The sequence below is a fragment of the Phyllostomus discolor genome, chromosome 5, assembly GCF_004126475.2.
Source record: "Phyllostomus discolor isolate MPI-MPIP mPhyDis1 chromosome 5, mPhyDis1.pri.v3, whole genome shotgun sequence".
NCBI classification, from domain to species: domain Eukaryota; kingdom Metazoa; phylum Chordata; class Mammalia; order Chiroptera; family Phyllostomidae; genus Phyllostomus; species Phyllostomus discolor.
Window position 1 is genome coordinate 83,156,834 of NC_040907.2, and position 16,080 is coordinate 83,172,913.

Consider the following 16,080-nt stretch of genomic DNA (forward strand, 5'->3'; position numbering starts at 1 on the left):
GCAAATTTTATAATGGAGCATTATCTTTCTCCTTCCCTCACAAGTGAAATGTCTTTTGTTGCTCTTTGCTTATTACAAAAGCAATATATTGCCATTATGAAAAAATTAGGAAACAAAGTTAAAGAAACAGTGGGAAATAGAAATCATTCATAATTCTACCCATCCAGGAATAACTACAAATGAATCTCATATGTTTCTTCCTTCTCTTATAAGATTATTACAGTTTAACAAGTCTTCAAATATGAACTTAAAAGTAGATACCAATTATTACAAACAAAAATGAATAGAAACTCCACTATAGAACACTCTTGACTATTTACTTCACATGGTTATTTTCTTATAAAAATAATAGTCACATAATTTCCTTTACACAATCTAAATTTACTTCAATGGCTTAGTTCTCATGTGTAATGTTTTTATACTGAATACATGTAAATATGCTATAGAAAATGTACAGTCCTAATAATATTTAAATAAATGCAAAAATCAGTGGCAATTCCTAATTAACAGGAGAATAGAGAAACAATATTTTACTAGAAGCTGAGAATTTCATGATGTTCTATAAATACACCTACTTCGCTCATTAGCAACATATGCAGCACAGTGACAGAATGACAATGCTATAGACTACCCACTCAGCCACCTGTGATTGGTTAGGTTTTGGTAGGTAATCAAAGCCCACAGATACTTCTTTGTATAGATAATTCTAGCTCTGATTAACCTGACAATCACATTCCAAAATTAAGTTTTCTGCTAGAGAAGAGAGATACTAAACAATTGATGAAAATCAATGTGACTAATGTGTATCAAAAAGGCTCAACTATCAAGTCATAATAGCTCCTAAATATTCTAATTATTACAGGACCACCTCCCTCACATAAAATAGGAAATGAAGTTCTTTTCATTTTTATATTACTACATGACATAGTTAGAAGTTACATTAGAACCCACTTTAGCCTTTTTCTATATCATCAGTTTGTTTGCTTACGGCCAGTCTTTGCAGGAAGGGTGAAAAATTTTAAGATGGTTTTTGTGTTCATAAAAATATTAAATTTTGGCAGCTCCAGGATTTTTTCCGGTCACAAAGGTCAGGTTCTGTTAATCTTGGTAAATTGGGTCTGCATCTGTGTAGAGATTTATGATGCTTTTTACATGAATAAAAGCACGTAAAGGTCTGGCTGTTAACACTGACGTTGTAGTCATTCCCAATTAAGTGCCAGAGTAAGGTTTTCTATATGCAGACTTTTGTTTATGTGTTATACATGTTAAAGTAACTAGAATCAAGTTATGTAAGTTAGAAGAAATGGCATCTTTGGGCTAGAGGTCCTGTGTGTAGGCTCTATAAAATCTCTGAAATAATACATAAAATTTAATATTATTCATCTTTGTGCATTGTTCTGGGGAAGGGATCGACAGCTTTCATCATTTTCTTATATATTTGTGACTCCCAAATGTCTAAGAACCGTTGCCCTACATTAAATACAATTGAGCAAATTTGCTTTTATATTTACACAGGGAAGTTATAGCAACTTTCTGGATAGTCCTTGTATCTACAGTAATTAAGCAAAAGACAGGAAAAATCCTTTCAATAAAACTTTAGGATTTTTTGCCAATAACATTATTGCAAGATGGGTTGCTTTCCTAAATAATGGATAGCTTAATGATAATAAGCATTATAACTATACACAATTCAGAATGATGACAAGTGATAAAATATCAATGTCCCAGAGAACTGTCTTTATTTAGGTGCTTATTAGGATGTAATTAGCAGCCCATTTTTAAGGCTGCAAAAGTAATTAGTCCAGTGGAATTTGTTGATGCTTCTGTCAGGATGTCATGTGGAAAGGCATTCATTGCATCAAAGTGTACTCATCCTCACAGGGAGTACCTGGAGAAACCCCTGCTTTATTTTGCTTCAAAATTAATTCTCTTTAAAATTTCTTTTATGTTGATTTATGGACATTGAGACTTGTGCAAATCTGGATGTTCCTTAGAACAGTGTGTGTAAGATATCTTGCAAATGATTTTTAGTATTAATATTTAACTAATAAAGTTTATAAATTATGTACTTCAGAAATCAATTACAGAAGACTGAAGGATACCCTATAACTGTGTCATAGTCATTTGAATTCTCATGTACTTTCTTTTGGAGTAGCAGAGAGAATGAATAACAAGCAGCAAACTGGCTACAGTGGTGACCCCAGGAAAATGGTATCTCACAGGTACAAGTCATCTGTCCTATAAGTAGAGGTGGGGAAAATATTGGGACTTGTTATTCAGTTTGATCAGACTTCTGTTTTTCTAGCCAAATATGTGAACTCACCCAAAGAAGAGTTTGGAGTCATTGTGATACATATGTTTAGCCTCTTTGGCTCTACATTGCCTTCAACTTTATTTTTAATTTTTTCTCGTTCTTTTTTTGGGGGGGAGGAGTGGCACAACATAAATTGAGGTTATCTTGTTAGAGAGTATATATCTTTGTAAGCCGCTCAGTTCCTTTTCAGAAAAAAATATTAAATACACAAATGAAAAAATATATAATAAAAGTACCCACTATCGGCTTTCTTGTTTCTAAGTCAATCAGCAAAATGTTTGGATTTTTGGAGTTAGTCATGAGGAAAAATTACTTTCACTCTCACATTGTAGAGCACTGTAATCTAAGTGAATGTATAGAACCATAACAAGAAAGACTTCCAATCTGCTAAAACTATTAATTAAGACTCAAAGAGTCCTGGCTGGTGTGGCTTAGTGGATTGAGTGCTGGCTTGCGAACCAAAGGGTTGCCAGTTCAATTCCCTGTCAGGGTACATGCTTGGCTTGCGGGCCAGGTCCCCAGTGGGGGTCATGTGAGAGTCAGCAACACATTGATATTTCTATTCTTCTCTTTCTCCTTCCCTTCCCTGCTCTCTAAAAATAAATAAAAACTTTTAAAAAATACAATTCAAAGAATACTTTAAACTAGAAAAAATTCTCATTAGTAATATAAACCTAACATTGTGAAAGTCTCCTCTTAAAATTTTTTTCTTTGTTGTTTTTAATGCTTTCCTCATTATTAATGATGAAGTTATCCAGAGTGGTGGGAAGTTTAGAAAATGTTAATTTTATAATGAGAAGATTAAAAAAGTAATGCTCTAGCAAATGAGAATGTTATAACTAAACATACAAATGAACCTATAATGAAAGATGGAGCAAAAACGGAGACAAAAGTAAACCAGAAAAAAAATCAGGAGGTAAAAACCATGAGCAAAGAAATAGTAGCCATGGGGAAGCAAAATGACCAGGAGTCTCCCAGGAGAGGATCCAGGGCTGAAATGCCAAGTTCACTCAAAGGTTGTACTGTTGCAATTTAGCCTTCTGCCTGGTTGGAGCTTATAGTCCCCAATAGCCCATAATGGAAGGAAAGCAGTTAGTTCTTTGTACCTTGACTAACTGATTAAGAGGGATTTCGTTTATTTTCTCAATAGGTGAGTTTTCCCAGAGAAGGAAAGAGGAACTTTCATAGTTGCTCGGTGGTGGTGTTGGCTACAGATGACAGAGGATTGGGGATCTTTTATTTCTGGTTGCCATTTGTCCCTAAATGCCCCTCCCACTTTAAATCCAATCTTTTTTCTAAATAAACTATTTAACTTGGACATTCATCTTTAAAATACAAGTTAAATTATTGTTTTACTATTAATAAGCATGTGGGTCCGAGTTTGAGTCTGAGTAGTTTCCTTTAAAAAGGGTTTTGTTGTACAATGAAATAGATGTTTATCATTGCTTTCAAAGCAGCACCATAATAACACAAAGTAGAATGAGACAGAAGGAAAGTGTAGGAAAGAAGGAAGGCAGCAAATAGACATCTGAAGTTCATTGCTTCTTTCAGATGCAAATTTTATAATCAAAATGTAAAAGCAAGAACTATGGGATTTATCACTTCTAGCACATGATTTTTCAAAGTACAGGTAGTCTGTATTAATAAAAACTGATGCTTTTCAATCATCTTATTCTATTTCATTTGTAACATGCTGATGTGTTTCTAAATGAAATGGAAAAACAACACTAAATAACTAGCTATTATTTAATTCAGAAGTAAGAGTGGAGAAATAGTAATAACTAATAGTTCCATTCATTCTTCTGAACACTTTATAGATATTAATTTCCTTTGCACTCATTTTACAGATGTAAACACAGACAGCAGAAGTTATCTGCCCAAGGTCAGAGGGGTGGTAAGTAAAAATGGAGCCCAGATTCAAATTCAGACACTCTGGTTTCAGAACTGGTACTCTCTTAACCATTACACTGTGTATTAGATTGAAACACATACTTGTCAGACCATGTATATTAATGTTAATATTCTGCAACTCCAGTACTCAAGTATACAAATAGGTACCATTATTATATGGTTGAGAAAGAAGTAAGTGTACAATGAAAATAGAGCTAGTAAACAAGACAGCATAACCTATTTCCTTCCCACCTCCATGCCTGTCTTCACTGCCCCTTCCAAACTTTCTGAGTTCTACCCTTAAGCAGTCATTTGAACAAAAAAGATTAGTAACTTTTGCTCTAATTACCTTGCACAAGTTACTTTTTGTTTCTTTTTTCTTGGAAAGAAAATAATGAAAAAGCAATTCAGGACTGCATCAAATCAATATGTAGTCACACCCCAAGGAAAAAGCAAATGACTCCTAATAACTAAGGAATTTTAGCTTATTTAATCTGCAGAATAAAGAAAGAAAATGGATGTGATGAATGAATTTAAGAAGGAGCTTCTAAAATTGTGGGAAAGTCCTTTTCCCCCTTTTTAATAACAGAGGAAATGACAGACAGACTCTACATAGAGAATGGACCTGAAACTCCAACTGAGAAAAGGGATTTTGTAAAAATCAATTTGTGTAATGCAATACAACACCGTGTTCTGAACATGAAAGTGGGTCAGCTGGCGTAGACTTTCACATTCCATGCAGATCTTTAATCAATACGAAAGCTGCAGGAGAGATCTGTCCAGAACCAGAGGCAGGCTTGTTGTGCACATAATAACCAACGAAATCCAGTTAACACTAACTGTTTTTTTTACCTCATCTAGAAAATTTCATGCATCTTATTGATATTGGAATGATTGAAACATTTCTTATATTTTATTGTTTTTCAACTCACCATTCACTTAATAAATGGATGCTTTCAAATTAACTTCTTGGATTCACTGTGTTGATTTTAATAAAGTTCATTTAAAACATTGAATTAAGTGCTACTTATGTGTCATCCAGTCTTCTAAGCACTTTAAGCATATGAACTTATTTAGTCTCCTCCCAAAATCTTATGACAAAGTGAAATTATTCCTTCTATTTTGCAGAATTAAAAATACAAGCACAGAGGACTGAAGTGACTTGCCCAAGGTTATACAGGCAAAAGCAGGTGGCAGAGCCTCCATGATTGAATGATGTCTGCAGATGGTCAAGTATTGTGACTTTGCCTTGATATACAACCTTTCTGATGGGACACCAAGATGCCCATTGCCACAATACTGTTTAGTAATCCACTAACAAAACACTGTGGTTTGTTTGTTGACACTACTAAGCCACCCATGTTCCTGACCCAAGTGTTGCTGTCAAGAGAGGGCTTGTAAACCCTCTCAATGGCCTCAGTACTCATCCCTTTCTCAGAGAAAACAAAGCAACACAAGCAAGCCTTTTCGGGCTTTAGACCTTGAAACTGTCTTAATACCATAATTAATATGCCCAGTTTAAGTTATTATTCACATGCTGAATATGAGGTGTGGTCAAAGCTGTGAGTCAGGACTGAGGCAGACTAGAAAACTATCCTGGGAAAAAGAGGCCAATCTATATATTAGTTTTTTTCCTGACTCAAACTTCCATCTCTTCTTACTGCCCTTGCCCCTACCTTTCTGCCACACACTTGCTAGATGTCTCTTCTTCAGGGCTTGGGATGATAGGGCAAGATGAGAGACATAAGGAGCAGGGAATATCTTAGTTGCTTAGAACCGCTGTGAGCTGGCATTGGTTTCTTGCAGCCATGGCAGAGTTCTGAAGTCCACTCTCTCACGGGGAGCTTTGTGGATGGTTGAAAGGCCTTTATCACCTGGTTGTTCCCCAGAATTCACTTGGTATCTCTCCCTTGTGGCTCCCTGACCAAGGTGTCTGGCTGGCCATTTGTGACTGCCCCTTAGGTCTTTGATTCTCAGAAGTTCATTGTCACATAGTTTTTCTCCATTGAGGTCTCAGTGCCCCTTTGGGTGGCCCTCTTTGGCAGAGTCCACTGAGGAAAGCTCCAGGTCATATCTGGTCCCCTGGAAACACACATCTCCGACCTGTACTTGATAGGAGTACATGACTTCCAGAACTACAGAGCTCTGTCTGCTGCCATAGCCAGGTTCTCATCCTTTATTTATATTTCTCGTGCCCCAGACTGGTGGCAGCCCACTGTGTCACCCAAGCACCACAGGACACATAACAAACTCTGGTGATTTTCTGTAAGCTTCTCCTATCTGGCTTGAGGCCAGAGGGGATGCACATCAAACATGCTTTCCTCAATTAAAATTAATTTCTCCAAATGTTTTTCTCAAGAAGTTTTCTGACTACTAAACACTATAAACAGAGAGACAGTAAAATATCTTTTGTTGATTCATTTACTCAGCTCTGGGTTCAAATATGGATCAAGTTGGGTGAATTTTGGCAAGTTATTTAACTTTTCTTTATTTGTAAAATGTGCTAGTAATACCTAGAGGAGATTTAAATATGGACAAACACATGTATAAATCATTTAACACAATATACTGGCACATAGAAGGCAGTCAATAAGTTATGTATGTGTTATAAAAAAACTTTCATTTTTTTCATAAAATATCCCTTGAATCATCTTGATTTATATATAGTCATTTAAAGATTGGAGTCTAAGAGTTTTACAGGTAAAAATTGTCCCATGGTTTCTGGTCTGTGGTTTAGGATCTGAGCCACATTCACCGACACTCAGCTTCTCATGCACCTGTCTTTCTTCATTCAAGTATGTATCGATAAGATACCAACCACATTGATCCACCACATTGCCAGACCTCAGAAAGGCTGTCTAGTTTACATAAATGCCCACAAATTAAAAGTCTTTCCCAAAATTCCATGAAGATAATATTTAAAAGTGATTCGAAGAGGTTAAAGGGATAAACAAGATAAGGAAGGCATTATGATCCTTTTTGAAGAGAAGATAGGGCAGGTTTCTTTTTTGTGTATTTTTTCCTTTTTAACTTGGTTTTTGGGGACGATAATGGTATTCTTTTAACAGAGCATTTATGCAGCTAGTTTTCATATTTAACATTTCAGTTTCTATTATTAACCAGAAGGAGTACATTGGAATATATTTTTAAGTTTGAAAAAATGAATTGAAATTTCAAATAAAATATTTTGCTCTTTGGTTTAAAGTGAACTTCCACTTAGGCAAAATGAAATTGCCAAAGTGCCTTTGTAAATCTCCGTGACAAGTAACCCTTCCATAAGGATGGGGAAAATGATAAGAGATCAAAGGAAATGCAGAGGAGGGAATAGAGGAGAGAAAAAAATATGGGTGAAAGCTGGAGGGAGATTGTATAAAACATCTGTGCTCTGAAACAAGTTTTCATTGTCCTTAGAAACTTTAAAAGCACTTGTGTGCTGCTGATGTTATGAGAGAGTGGACACTCAGTCAGGTATGTCAAAAGGTTAGGGCAATAACAGGTAATTTACTCTCATAGGTAATACTGGCCCTACCCCTGTGCCATCCCCTCAGATATGTAAGTTATTGATGTTTTTCTTTCTTGTGTCTGAATCAAGTACTGCTAATGTGTAAAGTGGTTACCAAGGAATGAATTGTTACAAATTTAGGCAGTAACAGGAAGCAAGTAATCCATAACCTGGAGAGTCTCCAAATAACAAAATTCTGACACCTTGATAATGCCAAGAATAAACTAGATGAGGATGATTACTGAGTTGAAATCAAGGATTGATCAAGGATTTCAACTCAGTAATCCCTACAGTCCTACAGAATCCCTACCTGTCCTACAGTGACAGTGAATCCCTACCTGTCCTACAGAAATGGCTTTCTGCTCCTTGTCTGATATTAAATTTATTACTTATCTTAATCTGAAAATGGTGAAATAAGCCTTATGGTTCGGTGAGTCCTTTACTGCTTTGAATGATTACAGACATGCCCTTTATGAGGTGAACAATGATAATGATCATAATCACACCACCTTCCTCTCTATTTTTATTATTTACAAATTACTTTTCCACATACAATTTCATCAATCATCACAACAATACCTGCTGGAATAGACAAAAATTTATATTTCCATTATATAAAAGAAGCCATTAAGATACAGTGAAGTTGTTTACACTGCCTAAATAAACACAGCTAAAAAGTGGTGAATTTAAAATTAGAATCCAAGTTTTTTCCAGGCTTTTATATTATTACGTAAGTATGACATTATCATCTAATAAAATACTCTGTCCTGTGTAGTTGAAATACAAATGAGAGACCCAGAGACTAGCTGTGCAAACTCCTCTGACATTCACCAACACAGCTACTGCTGAACATGAGAGCAAATCCAGTGGCTCCACAGAATATTTTGTTTGCAGAAAGTATTGCTACCAATAGTAAAGTTGTAACTGCAGGTAATTTTATGACAACATGACACTCACATATGTCTCTTTTCTTATAACCATTCTTGGATATTGAATGATAGGCCATATAAGACCTATAAAAATCCAAATAACCCAATAAAAGAAAACCAGTCTAATATGGAAATAGAGCTGTAGATAAAACAAACTGATCAATCTGAAAATGCCAAGATTTTTTTTAATGGAATACTTGCTGTTCAGTTTCAAGCTACAGTGAATTAATGCTGTGGTGAGAAGCTGTGAACGGTGTAGATGCAGAGTTATTTGTTGAATTCAAATGTTTTCCAAAGTCCATTTTTTCTGTCTAATATCTCCTGAAGAGATATCTCTGATATTGCCTATGTTTGCATTCTCTTCAATGAACGTGGAAACAAATAACAGTCTACTTTTCAACATGTTTTCCAAAAGAGTAAACAGGAGTCTGAATTGTATGGAGAGTTTGTATTAATTTTTATTTTGGCTGCAATCACACTGAAAAATTTATACCCATGAGGGGGGACCCCTAAAACCTGGAATTTATTTATTAAAAATTGTGTATTTATTCTTACATGTTTAAACTTTAGTCACCTTCAAAGTTCTCTCCATTTGATGCAATCAATACATCTATCAAGATGTTTTCTCCACTGTCTGAACTCATTGATTTTGATGCCTTTTAGTGCTTTTGCACTAAATAAATGTTTTAGGTTAAGTTTTGGGGTGACTTGTTATATAGCAAATACTAACTGATATACTCATATCCCTAAAAAAATAACTTAAAAGTAAACATTTGCTGTAAATCCACACTACCCCCAAGCAAGCTATAGATTCAACATAACGCTATCAAAATTCCAATGGCATTTTTATGGAAACAGAAAAAAACAAAAATCCTAAAATTGTAAGGAAATACAAAAGATCCCAAATAGCTAATGACAGCTTGAGAAAGAAGTACAAAGCTGGAGACAGCACACTTCCTGACATGAAACCATATTACAAAGCTATATTAATCAAAACAGCATGGTACGGACATTAAAAACTGGCACATAGAGCAATGGAATAGAATAGAGGGGCCAGAAATAAACTGAGGTATATATAGTCAATTAATTTATGACAAAGGAACCAAGTATATATAATGGGGGGATGGCAGTCTCTTCAATAAATGGTGTTGGGAAAACTGGTCAACAACATACAAAAGGATGAAACTGGATCCTATCTTACACCATACAAAAATCAACTCAAAATGGATTAAATACTTGAATTATAATCTGAAACCATCAAACTTATAGAAAAAAACATGGGGCTAAGCTCTTTGATATAAGTCTTGGCAATGATTTCTTTCTTTTTTTGGATTTTAAACAAAAAATATAGGCAAAAAAGCAAAAATGAACAATTTGAACTACATCAAACTAAAAGGTTATGCACAGAAAAGGAAATCATCAACAAAATGAAAAGGCAACCTACTGACTGAGAGAAAATATTTGCAAATTGTATACCTGATGAGGGGTTAATATCCAAAACATATAAACATATAACTCATACAACTCAAGTACAAAAAATACAATTCAAAAATGAACAGAGGAACTGAATCAATATTTTTCTAAAGACAGCCTATGATAAACTTGGTTCTATAATGTTGTTTTACTTAAAGTTACAGAGTGTATTGATGAAGTTAACTGAGGACTTATTGTACATGAAAAATGCTCTAACATAATGAATTATCAGAAAAATGTATATCAAAATCACAGTAAGATATCACCTCATACCTGTTAGAATAACCATCATTCAAAAGACTGGAGATAAGTGTTGGTGAGGCAGTGGACAAAAGGGGACCATTGTGTACTGATGGTGGGAATATAAATTCGAACAGCCGCTATGGAAAATAGAATGGATGTTCCTAAAAATTTTTTTAGATAGAACTACCATTTGATCCAGCAATCCCATTTCTGAATATATTTTATTTCCAAAGGAAATGAAAACAGAATATTGAAGAAATAGCTGTACTCTCATGTTCATTGCATCATTCACAATAGCCAAGATAAGAAAAAGACTTAAGTGTCCATCAACAGTTGAGTAGATAAAGAAGAGGTGGTACCCATATACCATAGATTATTATTCATCTATGAGAAAGATGGAAATCCTGCCGTTTGTGACAATAAGATAAAACCTTAAAGTCTTTATGCTGAGTGAAATACGCCAGACAGAGAAAGAAATACTGTATGGTATCACTTATATGTGGAATCAAAAAATTTTAAAAAAATCATCAAACTCACAGAAACAGGGTAGAAAAGGGTTGTAGTCTGGGGTTAGGGAAATCTAGGGAGAGGTTGGTAAAATGGTAGAAAGTTTCAGCTATAAAAAGAGTAAGGCCTGAGGACCCAATGTGAAACATTGTGATTATAGTTGATAATACCGTATTATGTAATTAAAATTTGTTAAGAGAGGAGAACTTAAATGTTCTCACACACACAAAAAAAAGGTGTAGTGATTAACTAGATGATGTTAGATGGTGGAACTCTTTTCACAGTGAAATCACTATGATGTACATGAAATATCTAACAATTTTATATGCCAATTATATTCAATAAAATTGAAAAAATAAATTAAACCTTTCATTATTTTTAATTAGTGATGTTCTTATATAATATATAGAGCACACCTAATAGAATGTGGTTTGATTTCAGTACTTATCTTTCCTAAGAAATATAACCAAAGTCTTCCAACTTATTGTTAGAAAAATTCCAGCTTTGAAATCCCTTTTTTTACTTCAGGATGGCATGATATAACAATAACAAAAGCTATAGTTTACTAGGTACTTATTGTATCTCAGCTACTGTATTCAGTGCTTTAGATGCATTGTCTCATTCAGTCATAGCATTAGCCCAAGAAGATTTTATTCTTTCCATTTTCTAACTTAAGAAACTGAGGCTCAGAAAGAAACTCATCCAATATCCTAGAGTATATGACAGAGCCAGGACTCAATCTCAAATCTTTCTGACTTTTAACCATTTAATTTATGGTCTACCAGGTCATTTATTATTGCTATGAATAAGTTTAATACCATTTCCCCATATTTAACAGGTATAAAATATCTGGGAAAGACACAGAGAGCAGAAAACAGTTTGCAGAAAAGAAAGACTGAAAATGTGATGGTAAACATCACCTGTTTTGTAATTTTGCTTTCTATCACTGTTCCCATGGTTAGAGTCCTCTTTGTAAAAGAGTCTCCCATCACTACTAAAACTACCAAAAGGCACTAAGGGTTTTTGAAAAGGCATCATCTTTAGACCATGACATAAGTATTCCCAAGTATGTAAGGAGAGCAGAAAGGTGTCAGACCTGATTTTGCGGGACAATGACATACTGACAGGTGTCTCCACATCATGATAGAATACAATGCAAGACCTGTCTCAGAGGAATTACTTTTCTCCTGAGGAATGAACCTAATTGGGGTTTTGCTCCCCATGACATGAAATCCAAGATACACACCCACAGAGTTTAAGTACATTAAGTCTGGAAGTCTAAAGGGAATGACTCAATTTACTTTAGAGAGAAGTTCTGACAAGAGAGGGATAAAATGCTTAAGAGGTGACATCCATTTTCTTTGAAACTCAAAAAGAATGAGACATCTTTCATAAGAGGGTAGGTGTCTCATACCTCTTCTGAATATATCAGGTATCATCAGGTATTGATTGTTAAGACATAAGTTGACAGCTTCTTCATGTTAATGCCAGTGTTCATGTATCTCCACATTAAGCATCATTTACTCAGGTCCAATGGTGAATTGACATGGAGTCATTTAGATAGCACTGGTGGGAGGTTCTAGAATATACTAATATTTATGTACAACTGTTGTTCATATATACAATATAATCTACCTCAGAGCAGAAGAGATGTGCTCAGTTAGCTTTCTTTTGTCCTATCGGTATTGGAGAGATTCTTCCCCTTGGAAACTGAGCACAGGTTATGACGACCTGCCCTGATCCTGTGGGACAGGCACATGCAAGGAGATGGGAGGTTACTCCACAGAAACCTTTAGTTTTTTGTGGGAAGATTACATGCTGTTTTGTGTTTAGTTATGTAACAGAAGAAGGCTAGGCCAGAGAAGGTACAAAAGAGACAAAAAGACAATAGAGAGAAGAAAAAACTAACTGAAGGGCAGTTAAATGAGTTCGTTTTTCACTCCTTTCCCCCCAAATGAGTATTTGGATGCTCCCTGTTTTAGATGTTAGCTGAGATTTCTGGAAATTGACTCAATTTGGGAGAAGGTGGAGTTAAGCAGCTATTTCTGCATCATGTCCTCCTTCCTCGCATGCAACTGCCAACCTACACTCAATAAAAGGGGGAGGATGATAATTTTCTTCCCTTTCGTTTTAAAGCACAAAAAAGTAAGAGTAACTTTATTGGCATCCACTGAATACTTGGGAACAGACTAATTTATCCTATTTGTTGCTTAGTAGCAGTGATCTGGCTTCAGAGGGAATGATCAAAACAGGTAAGTTTGGTGTAGGGAGATGGACAGTAGAGAAAATTCCAAAGTGTGAGGCTCTCAATAGAGACAGGAATCTTGGGTAGCTTGGGGTGGGGAGGCAGCCCAAGGCCTAGGAATAGAGGGAAAAACATTCTAGGCACTGTCAGAAGGTACTCTTTGTATTTCCCTGACTTTGTACTGCTGCTATAGATGTTTTGGAGAGAAAAAGCAGTCTCTACAAGTTGTAAAAATTTCTGAAACTGCAAAGCATGGATAATGGTTCTACATTGAATTGTAATTCAAAGCAAAGCAATTAGAACAGAGTCCTTGTGCATAATTTTTAATTGTTTGCATGGGAGAGTGTATTACTACAATGACAGTTGGCACCATGACGGGTAAACACAAAATACTGAAGCTCAAAATTAATCTTTTCATTTTGTCACAGAGGAATTTACAACTATGCTCAAGGCATGTGAAGTGTGCTGTCTTTTGAGGCAAACTTAATGGAGGATATCTCACAAGGGACCAAGGATTTGGGCTTCAGGCTGCATAAAATAGTCCCAGCAACTCAGAATCACTAAAGGAGGGGGATTAAGGTCTGTGGAAGTGAAACAATGGAAACATGTTTGTCTCAAGGGACATCTGTCAAGTGTTTGACACATTCTATACAATACAGCTTCTTTTTTTCACCATGTGTAGAACAGTGGGTGGGTGATGGTTTCCTCTGGGAGGCAATACATAAAATAACAGAATTAGGGAAGGTCTTCCAGTGCACCGTGTTCAGTCTCATTTTATAGGTGGGGAAATTGAGGTGAAAGGGACTTAACCAAGTTCACACATAACTAACTAGTCAAAGCTTGATTAGGAACAAGAAGAGCAGACCAATTATCTCTCAATTCAAGGCCCTTTCCAGAGAGTTGAATGTAAAAATTTCACTTTTGCAAGATAAATTCTGGAGATTTACTGTACAGAGTAGTAACTATAGCTGAGAATACTACATTGTATACATAAAACTTGCTAGAAAGATAATGTATGTTAAGTACCCTTACCTCAAAATAATAATAATAAAACAACAATAATAATATTGGCAACAGGAAACTGGGAGGAGATAGATGTGTTTATAGCCTTTATGGTGGTGATGGTTTCACAGCTAAATACTTAACTCCAAACTCATTTAATTGTACACATTAAATATGTACTTATGCATGTCAATCATACTTCAATAAAGTGATTTAAAAAGGAAAGAAAAGAAACATTTTTGGAACATCTACTCTGTGCTAGGCAGAAAGTACTTTTCACAAGTATCTTTGTTTGATGAGTGAAGCTTCACTAGCTCCCCTAAGACTGCTCACCTCCTGCTGTGTGGCCTGGTTCCTAGCAGGCCACAGACTGTTACTGTGAGCATCCTGGTGGTTGGGGCCTCTTGGTGTAAGGTGACCTTTCAAGGCTATGGTCACAGAAAGGGCTCCTAGTGCCTGCTGAAGGGCCATTTGGCCCTCGAGGACTTTGGGATTGTAGTAGCCCCCTTACATGCCCATGTATTGCAGATGCACCTGCTAACATTGCAGAGGAAGTTGGGATCCCTAGACTGTTAGACTACAGTTGGCTGCTGCCTAGGAGTCAGAGAAAGCTGTGAAGCAGCAGTTCCTAAACTATGACAATTTGATGAAAGCTCTGCATCCTCATCCTGGAAAAATGTGCACATGTGTAATGTTTTCCAGGTAATTCCAAGGTGTTCATAGACCCCCTGAATCTGGTTCGTGAACCCAAAGTTGAGGCTTCTCTTCATCTATTACCCCAGTACAAGACAGCAGACATCTATACAAATTAAAATGAGTTTCATTGAAGTACAATTTGTAAATATTTAAACACTTATTTAAGAAATAATTAGGGCCTTCTATTTTCATCTCTGTATGCATCATTAATATCCAAACTCCACACCAAGTTTATATTCTTTTTTACATTTTAATTGTTTTTATTATCTCTTTGTTGACAAAGCTTCACGACCAATTAGAGAAATAAATAGGCCTAATGAATTAATTATTAAAACTACCTCTCATGCTACTGCCTCAGTGATGCTCATACACATTCAAAGCACACCCCCACCCCCCACCCAATCTCATATACCTTCAAAAGCTTAAACAGAAGAGGCCTCCTTCTCTGATGATCTCCAGATAATGAAGGAAAATTGTTTTTGGCCTCAATTGGATGAAAGTTCAATTACACACTACTAAAGTGCAATGAAAATTTCTGTAGTGCTTTCAGTATCTTTTTTGAGACCTAACATATATGATTTCAAACAAGGGAAATCATAGCAAGAGGCTGTTTGGTCTTCTCTGAAATGTTGGCTGCATCACCAATGTGTCACCAGGTAATGGAGAGACAAATGAGGATGTGAAGTAAGAGACTTACTGTAACAAGACAGACAGTTCCTGTAGTTGAGGATCACTGCACTTGGATCTCAGGGTTGGGTGGTTTCCTTGCTTTATAAACTTAGGCTAGACATATCACTTCTTTGAACCTTAGTTTTCAAATATATAAAATTGGGATAATAATACCTATATCTTACAGCTGCTTCTAGGATTCCATGATATTACCTATGTAAAGTACCTGGTGCAATATCTGGTACTTTGTTAGTGCTCAAAAATGTCTGTACTTTAGCCATGCAAAGGAATGAAGCACCTTGTGAATGCATGCAGGGCAGCACATATTACCTTGTGGATGAGCCTTGAAAACATTATGTTAAATAAAAGAAGCCAGACAGAAAAAGTCAGATATTGTATGGTTCCACTTAAATGAAATATACAGAATAGGTAACTTCATAGAGAAAGAAAGCAAAGTAGTGGTTGTCAGGGGCTGGGGAAATAAGACTGTTTAATGAGTACAGGGTTTTCTTTTAGGATGATGAAAATGTTTTTGAACTAGATAGAGGTGGTGGTTGCATACCACTTTGTACCAAATGCCATTGAATTGTATACTTTAAAATGATTAATT

At 35.6% G+C, this 16,080-nt stretch overlaps 1 pseudogene; it reads right to left on the minus strand.

Moving 5' to 3' along the window:
* Positions 1–1,722: 1,722 nt before the first annotated feature.
* The window catches only part of LOC118500722, a 116,931-nt pseudogene continuing 102,573 nt past the window's right edge, over positions 1,723–16,080 (minus strand).